The sequence below is a fragment of the Pristiophorus japonicus genome, chromosome 14 (assembly GCF_044704955.1).
Source record: "Pristiophorus japonicus isolate sPriJap1 chromosome 14, sPriJap1.hap1, whole genome shotgun sequence".
NCBI lineage: Eukaryota > Metazoa > Chordata > Chondrichthyes > Pristiophoridae > Pristiophorus > Pristiophorus japonicus.
In genome coordinates, this window is record NC_091990.1 from 148,934,559 (window position 1) to 148,947,756 (window position 13,198).

At 44.5% G+C, this 13,198-nt stretch overlaps 1 long non-coding RNA gene across 1 annotated transcript in view; it reads right to left on the bottom strand.

Moving 5' to 3' along the window:
* LOC139279512 (uncharacterized) overlaps window positions 1–1,441 on the bottom strand; it is a 48,042-nt gene extending 46,601 nt beyond the window's left edge. Inside the window, exon 1 of the long non-coding RNA XR_011596495.1 lies at window positions 1,385–1,441. This is a non-coding gene — a long non-coding RNA (uncharacterized lncRNA). The remainder of the gene's footprint in view (window positions 1–1,384) is intronic.
* Between the last annotated feature and the right edge of the window lie 11,757 nt (window positions 1,442–13,198).

Genomic DNA, 13,198 nt, shown 5'->3' on the forward strand with positions numbered 1-13,198 from the left:
TTATTTTAAATTTGAAACTGCAGGTGAGAAGAAACCAGCATGAAATGAGTACATTTCTCCTTTTTCAAAATGTTCACAGTATGAAGTGCGGCACCTGAAATAGGGCAGTTGTGCATGAGATGCATTGCCTATGTACAGTTGATGAATACAAGCTTTCTTTTTTTACATACAAGATAGTGATGTGGTTGAGAGAGAAGTATCAAAAACCCATTACACAGAGTCCCACCTTGTGGCCAGAGCCTGCAACTACATTGAGATAGTTGCCATAGCAAAACTGAATAGGAAATGTTGACATAGCATTTTACAATGAAAAATGTTGACAGAAAAGTGTGAGCAAAAATTGTAACATCAAGTAGGTTTGGCACACAGGACGTGAGAACTCTATGCAAATTTAAAAAAATAACATATGGATGCATACAGGAAGAAAAATAGATATTGATATGAATAGACATATTTAACACTGTTAAAAATTAAAGCTCCACAAGATTCTGTTATGTTCCATTTTACACATAATATTTTAGGTTAACTCAAAACTTTTACCTTTATTATTTTAATTAAACTAACATCTTTATCAACTAACTGTTGGAGGTACCATGTTTCTGATCAGATATTAAACCAAATCTGCCTGCTAAGATGGATCCCATGGCACTATTCGAAAAAGATCAGAATACATCTGCTGGTGTCCCTCAACCACATTTATCTCTCAACCAACACCACCATTTAATGCTGGCAGCTTGCCATACTCATTTAACTGAGGTCCAACTGGGTAAATAGCTCGGACCCCATGCAAAATTCCTCGGTTTAGTGGAGCGCATGCCATACCCACCAATCACTCAATTCAAATCTTACATGAAAATCAACTCCATTTAAAAAAAATGTTACAGGAAGTAAATTTTACATCTATTCATTTGTACATTGCCAAAGCAGTCTAATGTTCTGAGAACTGTTTTCGTAATTGTAGTACATCCCAATAAGCTACAGTAATCTTTCCTGCTATATACACATAGGAATAGCTTCATGCACAACCACATGATGTAAATTAGATGCAGCGCAGACCCCAATACGTTTCCTATCCAATAACCTTGAGCCGTAACCATAACAATTATCTTACAAAGTTTGCATTTACTTCTCAAATTTACTGCAGTGTTTTTAATTAGAATACGGTCCTTAAAATAAATTACTTAAAAATAATTTATTTCCATCTTTAAACGTTTAGATTAATATTAATAGGAAAACTTTAGCTCTAATAACAACAAGTTTTGATTTGCTTCATTTTTCCCCGCATGTCAACAATCACCACCTTTCATTCGGTAAGGCTGTACAATTAGTGCAGATTATGCACAAATTGAACAATTTGTGTTGTCACCTCATCTAGTTTACTCACAATTGACTTTAAGCTTGGGAAAATCAGAATTTTCCATGTTGAGACACAGTTTAAACTCAGGATACAGAAATTGAAAGGCACAGCAATGCTCCACAAAGCCAGATCACTTCCTCCCCTATAATGTTTGGTATTAATGAAGAATTTTGTTTTTCTCACCACACATTTTGGTATCAAAATGTCATGATGCTAATTAGAGTTTGCAGAAGCTATTTCAGGAGAGTAATTTTCTCACAGCTGTTTTATTTTATATTAAATTCACAAAGACAGGTGTTTATATGTGCATGGAGTAATAGGAATTATCGCAATATCATCAACAGCATTATGTAGTTTTTTTCTGCACTCAAGTTAAAAAAAAAATCTTAATTTTGTAACAAAACAGATGTCATGCAAAAATAACATGCTTTCTGACTGATGTGTCGAATTGCAAGTTGATTTTATCCAGACATGAATTTCCTGTGCTTCATCATCCCTATATTACTCCCTTCCAAATATCTCCAAGGCCTCATGATAAATGAACTCTTATCAAATAATGGTTAAAAATGATAAAAGAGAATTCATCCTGTACAGTTTCCAAGCAGGAAAAACGCTCCAAAGCTCCTGTAAAAATAAATATTTTAGATAAAGGAATTCTGCATTGTCAGTTCACAAATTCAAGCCATAAATTATTTGATGGTGTTCTTTCCTGTTCATATTTTCAGGCATTTATCTCTTTTTTTTTGGCAGACCTACCTTAGAAACACTTTAAAATCCAAGCCGGCATAGTCTCGATGGGCCAAATGGCCTCCTTATGTGCCATAATGACTCTAAATTATTTAGATGGCTAAGTCATCTTCAATCTCTTCACATTTTCAAAGTGGATCCAAAAAATAACCCGAAATTTGTAGAATGTCGCCTAGACGTTCATAGATTTATTTAAAAGTCATTGAATGGTCACTCTGGCTTCATAAATAAATGGCTGTGATTAAAGAACACCCTACTTAATTTGTATGCTGTTAAAAAAGAATTTAGAGAACGGGAAATAAAATCTCTCCTCTCCCACTTAGAAAATGTTCAGGATTCAAGGCAGATAATTGCAAATCAGGACGAGGGGCAAAGTGAGACAGAATAATTGAGAAAACAGTCACAAAAGCAGCAGTGAATTCCTCAATACAGAATGAGTAGAGAGAGCAGAGTTCTTCAGACGTCATTATCAATACAAAGGAACATTTATCAAATTGTTCAATACAAACAAGGTTCAATAAGTAGAGCCTGAATTCTATTTATAGTCCATTTTTCCAATGTTGATGCACTATGTAGTTTATTGTAGTTATGAATTTAAACTGCTTTTATTTGGCAGCTCAATGCTCAAAGTTCTTGCCACCAAATAAATCATGATATCTTAGTGAGTCTCTATTGCACTCTTTTCAGTAGAACCTTTAAATTAAGTAATTTTACTGATAAAAATACATAATAATGTCTAAATTGCCTTTTTCTTCAAAAAATGGGATACAAAGTGTGACCATCTGGTTTGCCACATTTGAATCTGCACTTTGAGAAAGGAAGATAGCTGGGAGGAAGGCAAGTCAGGACCCTTCTCGCCCCCACTACAATCTGACTCCATTCTCAAAAGTCAATTTTCAGTGTCAGATACAATAGACCCCATACTTTGTTGACATTTGACTCCAGATTACATCAAGTCATCTGGTCTCAGCAGAAATTAAGGGCATCCTATAAATACATCTTTCATTAATAATAATAATTAAAAAAAACTTTATTTAAATTAGAGAAAGAAAACACTGTTTATTTTTATTTAAAATCTAATTGGCATCACTACTTTTAAAAACAATAATGTCCATTTTTATTGAATGACTTTTATGTGATTCGTTGCGTAGGTGTCTTGAAATTAAACTTTGGGCTGCATTTTATTATTTTTGGCCAAGTGAATAGATGACACATGGCACAAATCTACACAGCAACACATTCGGAATATGCACCTTGGCTCCTTCTTGTTATTTTGTCTGGTTCAGCACATATTGCGGCTGAGTATATATGCCTCTCTCAGTACCATATGAAATATAAATGGGGCAGAAACTAGATTGAAAAATATGTCACTGACACACAGTGCAATAAAGAGGGCAAAGTCTGCCCAGGAGCCCTCGTGCCATGCCAAAAGGTCTAATAGCTTGAGTAGGAGCATGTAATCCAAGTGGTGAGAGTGTGGAACTTTCTACCATATGGAGTAGTTGAGATGAATAGCATAGATACATTTAAGCATAAGTCAGATATGTACATAAGGGAGAAAGGAATAGAAGGATATGGTGATAGGGTAAGATGAAGTGGTGGGAGGGGGCTCACGTGGAGCATGAACAACCAAATGACCCGTGTCTGTGCTGCAAATTCTATGTAATTCTATGTAAGAGAAGAAAAGTTTCTGTCTGCTCATCCAACTTCTCAACAGAACATATTCAATCCAGCAGTTCTGGTAAGCCAACGTTGAATTTTGCCTTTCCTAAGCTGCAGCAGACTCACAGATATCATCATGTACTCACTCCCCACCCCCGCCCCGACAATAGAATTGTAAAAGTATGCTGCAAAATAACAAATAGAATGCAGCAAAGTGGAATTGATGCAGAGTAACTGACGAGGTGTAGCTGCTGTATGATATGAAGAACTATAGACGGGCCTGATTCCAGAATGGGTCAGTAGGAAGTGTCATTCAAACGAGGAAAACTGGTCTGTTCAAGTTCCCTGCCCCCATCTCCAGAGATTTTTTTTTTTTTATAAATTCGTAGCCAATCGTTTCCAATTCTTTGTCAAGTCACAAACGCCAGAGGTCACCCTGCACCAGTCAAGGATCACTCTGCGCCAATGCTCTTAGCCAAAAGGCCTAGAGCCACTGCACCGTTCCTGGAAGTACTGCAATACCAGGTTCGTGCCATGGAGGTGGATGGGTCAGGTCCCCCACACACCTCCGTGGAGGTGGATGGGTCAAGCCATCCCACCCACCTCCTGTTTACAAAAATGTAAGCATATACCTTCCTGACCAGGGAGAAACCACCCGGAGGTCATGGTGGCTGGTCAGGTTAGTTATGCAGATCTTAGCCAAAAGGCCGCCTGCCCCCATCTCCAGAGATGGAATAACTGAACTGTGTCTACGACTCCAGCCCAGCTAACAACTGCTTCAACTTCAGTTGCTAAAAACAGCACTGGGCCCTGACTCCGTTAGGTGTGTCGAGGAGGCTCAAGCACGTGGGGAGATCCCGTCCGAACTGACCCCCGTCCGAACAGAATTCCTCATCGGCGCCAAACCCCGAAACCTCCCTCGAGAGCCGGCGCCTCACAACTTGAGCCGCCTCGGGGAAATCCCCACCGTGCCTTTCAGTTCTGCGCGGAGGGGTTTCCTGTACGGGCTGCTCCTGCACACTCTCAACCTTGCCATCCTCGTCTGCCGTCCGGACACGCCATGGCGCAACATCTTGCCGTCCGGAGGAGGCGGGAGTCCCCGATGGAGTACACTCTACGCAGGAGTCCTCCCACTATTTATCGGGGACTTGGCCTGGAGGCTGGTGCACGGAGCAGTCCCGTGCAATAAATTTTTAAGCCGGTTCACGGGCTCCCAGGCCGGCTGCAAGTTCTGCGGTCTGGAAGAGTCCGTGTTCCATGTTTTTATGGAGTGTGCGAGGTTGCAGCCCCTGTTTCATTATTTAAAGGGGCTGCTCCTCAATTTCTGGTTGCACTTCAGTCCCACACCCTTGATCTTTGGGCACCCAGTGCGGAGGAGAGTGGGTCGGCCCGAGGGCCTCCTCGTAGGACTGCTCCTGGGCACGGCCAAGGGTGCCATCAGCCGGTCCAGGCAGCGGGCGGTCGAGGGGGTCGTTCAGCCTGACTGCCTGCCTCTCTTCCGTGCATACATCCGCGCCAGGGTGTCCTTAGAGATGGAGCACGCGGTGTCCACCGGTACACTCGCGGTCTTCTGTGAGAGGTGGGCGCCGGAGGGACTCATTACCCCCGGCAACCAAATTTTAATTTGATTTTATATGTTTTAAAGTTTAATTTGTTTTTATTGCCAGGTTTTAGTGTCCCCTGAGTCAGGGGGCACTAGTATAATTTGCCTCTCGGTGGCCTAAAAAAAACATTTAAAAAACCCCCAAAAAAGCACAAAAAAAAGGGCACCCGAAAAGTTTTTGGAATGTCCCCCCCCCACCTCTTTAATGAGGGGGCACTTAGATATTTTATAAACGGGCCTGCTGAGGTTTCCGAGCCAATCCTTCTGTACACCTGGAAAAAGATTTACCAAAGATTCAGCATTGTGAAAAATTGTGACAGTGCTTATGTAGTGGAACAAGGATCCTTCATCCGGCCAGTGAAAAGATCTTGAAGAGATGCCACAATCCTGCCACTCACATTTGAACTCGTTTTTTAAAAATTCTTAATATTTATGAGCGGAAAGTAATCAAAGAGCTTATTTTTAAATTAACTAACAAGAGAATTTATTTTGCATATTCCAGAATTCTGAAAGAGTCCAATGAAAAATACAACACTGTACAACACATTGTTTGCAATCACTTTAAATGGCATATAAAAGACTTTGCCTTGCATTTGTATAATAATTAAATGGATCTTCCTGACTCCTGCATGGAAATAACGATGAATTAAAATGGATGTCAAGTAGCTTCAGCAATAGAGCTCTTGAGCCTGAAACACAAGGTCAGAAGTTTGTGACACGTTTGCCTGGTACTGGAACTTACTTGATGCGAGTTAATGAAGTTGAAGCAGTTGTTAGCTGGGCTGCTGGGCTGGAGTCGTAGACACAGTTCAGTTATTCCATCTCTGGAGATGGGGGCAGGGAACTTGAACAGACCAGTTTTCCTCGTTTGAATGACACTTCCTACTGACCCATTCTGGAATGGTTGTGACTGTGGATAAGTCTGTAACTGAGATTACTCTGCACTCCTAACTGGAAGGGACTACATGAAGGTGAACAGCCAGTCAAGGAGAAAGATAGGGGAGAAATCTTAATACTTAACAACGGTATTTTATATAACTAGAGTAAAATACAGAAAATTTGATGAATGTTAATGCCTAAAAGGATAGGAGAGAAATTTTCCAGATTTTTCTTCCCTTATTGGCCTGTATTTTTAATCTATTTTTTTGTCCATTGCAGGAGATTACATTGCTCTGGTTGACTGGGGAGTGTCTGTATCATGATGCATAAGGCATCACAACTATAAGAGACACGCCAGATGGACCAGTGCAACTAAAAATTAGAATTAAAATTCAGACTGGATATGGTTACTACCCTTATAAAGTAGAACTCAAACTGGTTTGTTGTTTGCCCCTCAGTTGGCCTCCATAAAATGGGACTGCACATGATCTTCATAGTCTGTCATTTTTGTATGTTCGCATCAGCAAACTATGGGGCCGAAATTAGTGAAGGCCCCCGCCCGCCCAAGCACTGCCCAAAGGACTGCCGATGGCCGCCGAGGTACCTGACGGTACTTTGGGCGGGGTTTTCATCAAAAAAGTCCTTGAAAGGGCGGCAGGCGGCAAAAGAGGGACTTATGCCACTAATCTGGGCAGCAGCCGACGGGAGCTCCCAATCTCGGCGGCAAAGGCGCTTGCCGCCCAAGTGCCGCCGAGGATGGAGTTAGGCCCACGGAGGGTCGAAGATCTGAAAAGGAAAATCATTAAAAAAAAACCCATAGCAACACCTTCAGGGGACCCCATCCAGGTAAGTCGCTGTAAAGAAAAAATGTTTACTAACCTTTTTTTTTCAGCTTTTCATACTCACCATCGGGGATAGAACAGCCTCCAGCCAGTGGTCCTTCCCCATTCTGGCACCGACTCCCGCCCGCATCAATATGACACCTCGGCAGGCGGGAGGTCAGTTGCGCCACTCGGCCATCCGCGGGTGGTTCCCGGCGGTTCTCCCCTCCGGCACGCTCCACACCAAATGGAAAGTGGCACTGGTCGCAATTTCAAGAGGAATGTCACCGGCAGTGGGCGGCAGTCGGTGGCAGTGGACGGTAAGGCCATCAATTTCGGGGCCTATACCTCCAAGAAAACACAAATATCTTGAACAATGGCACCTGAAAAGGGCAGCCAGGCAGTAGCAATGATGTTCTTTCCAAAAAAAGAAGCAGTCTCAGAGGTAATATTCTTATCCTCACAAGGAGCAGAGTTTCCTCGTTGATTCATATCTATTTAGTCAGGCTGATATCTATTTCACTCATTTGGTTCAGAGTTCTACCTACTCTCCTTCAGTGCTTGCATCACTCATCCAAGCAAGAATTAATTGCTGAGGAATCAACTCTTTAGAACTACTTCAGTGCTTAAACAAAGTACATTTACAACTGAATGCTGCAATTTTGATTGTGGTGAAAACTCAGTATTATAATGTAATATAATAATAGAGATAAATAATCACTACTTTTCACACGTACTCCATGAATGGTGTTGAAATAGCTGAGGATGATGCGGAAGGAGACCTAGGGGTCTTAGTGGACCCAATGCTAAATATGTTCAACCAATGCAGAGCAGAAATGAAGAAAGGGAATAGGATGGTGAACTACATAGTTGTAACAGTAGAATATAGGTCAGAGGAGGAAATCATCGAACTTTATAGTGCTCTGGTCAGACCGTATCTTGAAGACTGCGTCCAGACCTGGCCATCAAGAAACAAGAGGGACATTCAAGGGCTGGAGGTAGTTCAGAAAAAAGCCATGAGGCCAAACCCCAGTGTCATGGGTGTCATGAGTGATGAGAAAGATAGGAGAAAGTTGGGCCTGGAATGGGGGCATCTAGAGGTGAACTTATAGAGGTATATAAGTTTGTTAAGTGTATAGGAAAAGTTAACTCAAAAAATTACTTTAAATTAAAGTGCGAGAGTAGAATTAGTGGACACAGGTTCAAAGTAGAGACTTTTAGCACAGATATCAGGAAATTATTCCTCACACAAAATGTGATCAACACGTGGAATAAAGTTCCACATACAGTAGTCAAGGCAAAAACACTGGAATCATTTAGGAAACTATTGGATGATACAATGGAGGGTGAGGGAGCAAGAATCCCTCTGGATGGATAAATCAAATGGGCCGAATGGCCTTCCTCGTCCATTGTTATCTTGCGATTGTGTGAAAGAGAAAGATACTTTTAAACAGTCAATTCTCAGTTTCATTCAGCCGCTGATGCTGAAAAATAATTACTTTTCAGTATTTCTTAATGAGTTGTCAGCAATCATTCTACCTACAAGTCAAAAGACAGTGGCCTTTGCAATGAGCAACAACCTTTGAATTCAACAATTTCAAAAATATTCTGAACCTCAGACTTAATTGTTACTGGAACGCTAACAGATTGGCGCGATCGGTGGCGGGTCAGGTGAGAACGTTTTTTTTCCCCCCAACGGGTCGGGACCCCGCTGTGAACCCACCTCCATGAGCCTTTTCCCGATGTCGGGTCTGTCAGTGCTGAGCAGACCTGACACGCAGTGGTGGGGGATGAAATTAAGATAATTTATGGCTTGTTTACAGCCACTTATCAATAGTTTTCCCCAGCTTTTTGGATTTGGCAGATTACCCACCAGTTTCCCGCTGTGTCTAGATCTTGTCTGTGAAGCTGAGGCAGGAGGTCAGTGGCCATTGAATCAGCTGATGAGCTGACAGCTTCAAATGCTGTCAAAGCTCCCAGCTGATTGAGATTTGTTCCCTTAACCACTATCTTCTCTAAACGGCATTTCCACTACAGATTCAAGATGCTGCAAGTCTTTACACAAGTCTCCATCCAGTCTGATCTCATTACCTCTCCCACCATTGACAGATCATTTCTGTCATCTCTGCTTCACCTGCCGTCTATTCCATCAGCATGGATGCCCTTGAAACTCTCTCACCTTGGTCATCAGAATCCCACCACGATCATTCCCAACACGAGCAGCACCAGGCACACCAGCAGCACCAACAACAACACCAACCTTCTCCGCAATCAACTGTTGCTGCACAGGACACGACCACGCTGCTGCCCAGAAGGCTAGGGATATCCTCACCATTGCCAGATTTACTTCACTTGACGCTGTATACCCTGGCTGCCACATGAAGCACCAAATTGGCACACCCCACACCACACCATAAAGCATCCCTACAATGCCCAAACCATTCCGTTCACACTCATCACCATTGCGGGGGTACCGTTATGTTTTTTTTAATGTTTTATTTGTTCATGGGATGTGGGCATCACTGGCAAGGTCTGCATTTATCGCCCATCCCTAATTGCCCTTGAGAAGATGGTGGTGAGCTGCCTTCTTGAACTGCTGCAGTCCGTGTGGTAAAGGTACTCCCACAGTGCTGTTAGGAAGGGAGTCATGAGCATTGAAACATTTGTGGCACTGCGCCCAGTGACCTCCTCTGTAATGTGCAACCAGGCTGAGTTGATCTCCTGGGGAGGTCTCTTCCACCCATGGGAAGGGAAGAGGACCTCCATGGAGGGAGTCATGGGAGAGCCTGGGTGCACCTCTGCAGTGCTTGCCAATGTTTGCAGCACCTCAATGCTGCAGAACACTGACAGCACAACTGTCAAAATGTATGTGTGAATGGTCCCTTTAAGGAAACCGGCTGATGACGTGTCATCAAATGACGTCAGCAGACCAGCTTCCTCTGATTGGCTGGGAAATGCACTGGATGGGCTTAACAAGCCCAATCAGGAGAGATTCATTCTACAGAGTGGGATGGAGCCAACAGCGGGGTTGGAACCCGCCACCGACATCGCCCGCCACGGACCCGCCGAGGTTCGTAAAATTGTGATCTCAGTCATAGAGTCACAGCGTCATTACGGCACAGAAGGAAGCCATTCGGCCCATTGAGTCCATGCCAGCTCTCTGTAGAGCAATCCGGTCCGTCCCATCCCCCCACTCTATCCCCTTGGTTCTGCAAGTTTATTTCATTAAAGTACCTATCCAATTTCCTTTTGAAATCATTGATCGTCTCTGCTTCCACCCCCCTCGTCAACAGCAAGTTCCAGCGAGGTGGGTTGGGAGTACTGATTAGGGAAGACATGTTGGAAAGAGAGGATGTCTTTGAAGGGGAAAGGACAGAATCCATTTGGTTAGATTTGAAAAGCAAAAAGGGTATGATCACGCTATTGAAGGTATTCTATAGGCCTCCAAATAGTGAAAGAGAGATAGAGGAGCAGATCTGCAGGGAACTCACAGAGATGTGCAAGAACTATAGAGTTGTGATATTGGGGGACTTTAAGTACCCAAATATCGATTGGAATAATGTTAGGTTAAAGGGAAAGGAGTAGGGATGAATTTCTGAAATGTGTTCAGGAGAATTTCTTTGACAGTATGTTCTCAGCCCAACTAGGGAGGAGGCATTGTTGGATCTGGTATTGGGGTATGAGGTGGGCTAAGTGGACCAAGTGCCTGTGGGAGAACACTTGGGTAAGAGTGATTGTCATATCATAAGGTTTAGTAGCAGGACCAACCACATCAGCAGCAGCAACAACAACATGAGAGCCAACCTTCCCCTGAGTCACCTCATGCTGCACAGGGCGAGGGCATCAGCGCAAGGATGAGCTGTGCCGGAGCCATTACCCCCAGCACAGTGTCTATAGTCAGTGGATGAGCTATCTGAATATGACGGTGCAGCAGTGCCGAAGGAGACTCAGGATATCATGCCAGGTGGTCACCGACCTTTGCGCATTGCTGGAGGAAGACCTGCAGTCTAGAGGAAGGGGTGGACATCCATTGCCTGTGGCAGTCAAAGTCACTCTTGCCCTCAACTTCTTTGCCTCAGGTTCCTTCCAGGCATCTGCCGCAGACATTAGTGGAAGATCCCAGTCTGCCGAGCACAGAAGCATCTATGCCCTGTTTAACAAGTCGGGCAACTATATAAAGTTTACCACTGAGCAAGCCAGTGTAACTGAGAGGGTGATCAGCTTTGATGCTCTGGTTGGCCTACCACAGGTGCAGTGGCCAACAGGGCACTCTATCACTATCCGCTTTTCTGAACCGCAAGGGTTTCCACTCGCTAAACCTTTAGCTGGTGTGCAACCATCATAAAACCATTATGCATGTGTGCGCCAAGTTCCCTGGCAGCTGCCATGATTCATACAACCTGTGCCACTCCACCGTCCCTCAGCTGTTCGAAGTGCCAACCAGTCTTTCAGGTTGGCTGCTTGGGGACAAGGGCTATCCCCTCAAGACATGGCTGATGACACCTTCGAGGAGGCCAGCGAGCGAGGCTGCAGGAAGATATAATCAGAGCCTCATCAGCACGCAAACTATCATCGAACAAACTTTAGGGTTGCTTAAAATGCGGTTCAGATGTCTGGATAGATCTGGAGGGTACCTTCAGTATGCACCAGCAAGGGTTTCTAGACTAGTCGTGGTCTGCTGCGCCCTGCACAACATCGCACAGCTCGATGAGGACGATGGCGCAGAGTGCAGAGCCTCACTGGAGGAGGAGGAGCAGGAGCACCACCATGATGTTCAGAGGGACGATGATGAACAACTGGAGGAGCCGGCACCTTCTAGAAAACCAGTACGTGACTGCCCGTGACACCAGGGATGCCCTCATACATGCCAGGTTCAACTAGCTTTGTGAAGGTCAAACATTTGGCTGTGACTGCGTTCCCCTGTTGGCATGGCTTCACAGCAACATCATAAACCAAAGAATCACTGAATAGTCAGTCCCTTGTTTGCAACTCTACCAGCATTGCTGCCTAACCACTCTGCCACCTCCATTCCAGCAAATACATTTGTCTGCTACTGCAAAGTGTGGTAAAAAAATTATGTCATAACATTGGTGCATAAAGAACAAACATCATAATGGTCATGAGAAAAGCACCCAAGTGAATACCCTTGTGACCACATGTATGGGATCTTTCTCTTACGGGTGCTTCTATGTGATGCTATCCCTGTGGCTTCAGCAGAGGTCGAGGCAGCCTTCCTGCTGTACCTGCTTAGACGCCTTTGGTGGTTGGCCTCTGGGCTTGGGAGCCTGTGAGGGCCCCGCCAATGCCTGCTCCTTCTGCGACTCGGCCATCACTGTCCGGGGAGGCATCTAGAGCTCTGACCAAGGGGTTGGCAAGAGATTGGAAGTGTGAGTGCTTGGAGAGGAGCCCTCACTTCCATGTGCCCTCCCACCATCATCCCTCTCATAGGCCACCTGCGCTTTCCCACTAGTAGGGAGCTGGAGAACACCTTGCTACACTTCAGTGGGGCCATGAGGGCCCACGTCTACACTGACATCCTTCCTAGAAAGGACATCTATGAGCCTCTGGTTTCTCTCCTCCATAGATGCCCATCTATCTCCCATAGAAGTCCATCTATTCAAAAGTGAAATCATGTTGTCATTATACTGGCGATCTCATTCCTCCATGCAGGTGGCCATCCTATCCATGGAGGAAGCTATATTTGCCAGTGACTGTGCCATGGTGGTGCTCATGTTGGAGATGGACTCCTCCACTCTCTTCACACTCGTAGTCACCGCAGTCACAAAACCAGTCAGAGCCTCCTGTTCTTGTTCCTGGAGCTCCAGGATCAGCCAAGCAGAGTTAGGAGATTCCTGCACCCTCCGACGAGGAGTTTCCACTACTGTCACTGCCTTCACCATCTGTTGTGGCTCACTTGTGATCTGGTGACACCAGGTGACAACACTATTCTGTGTTGCGACGGACCCACCTAGATGTGCATATTTGTGCTCGTGCTGGGTTGTATCTGAGGTGACATTGCACTCTCAGAGGCAGAAAACTCCTCTGAGGAGTCTTCTTGCTGTTCCTCCTGGTCAGTGGGGTGGGGTGGGGCGGGGGGGGAGGCGGGGGGGCATTGGTCCAGATAGACCT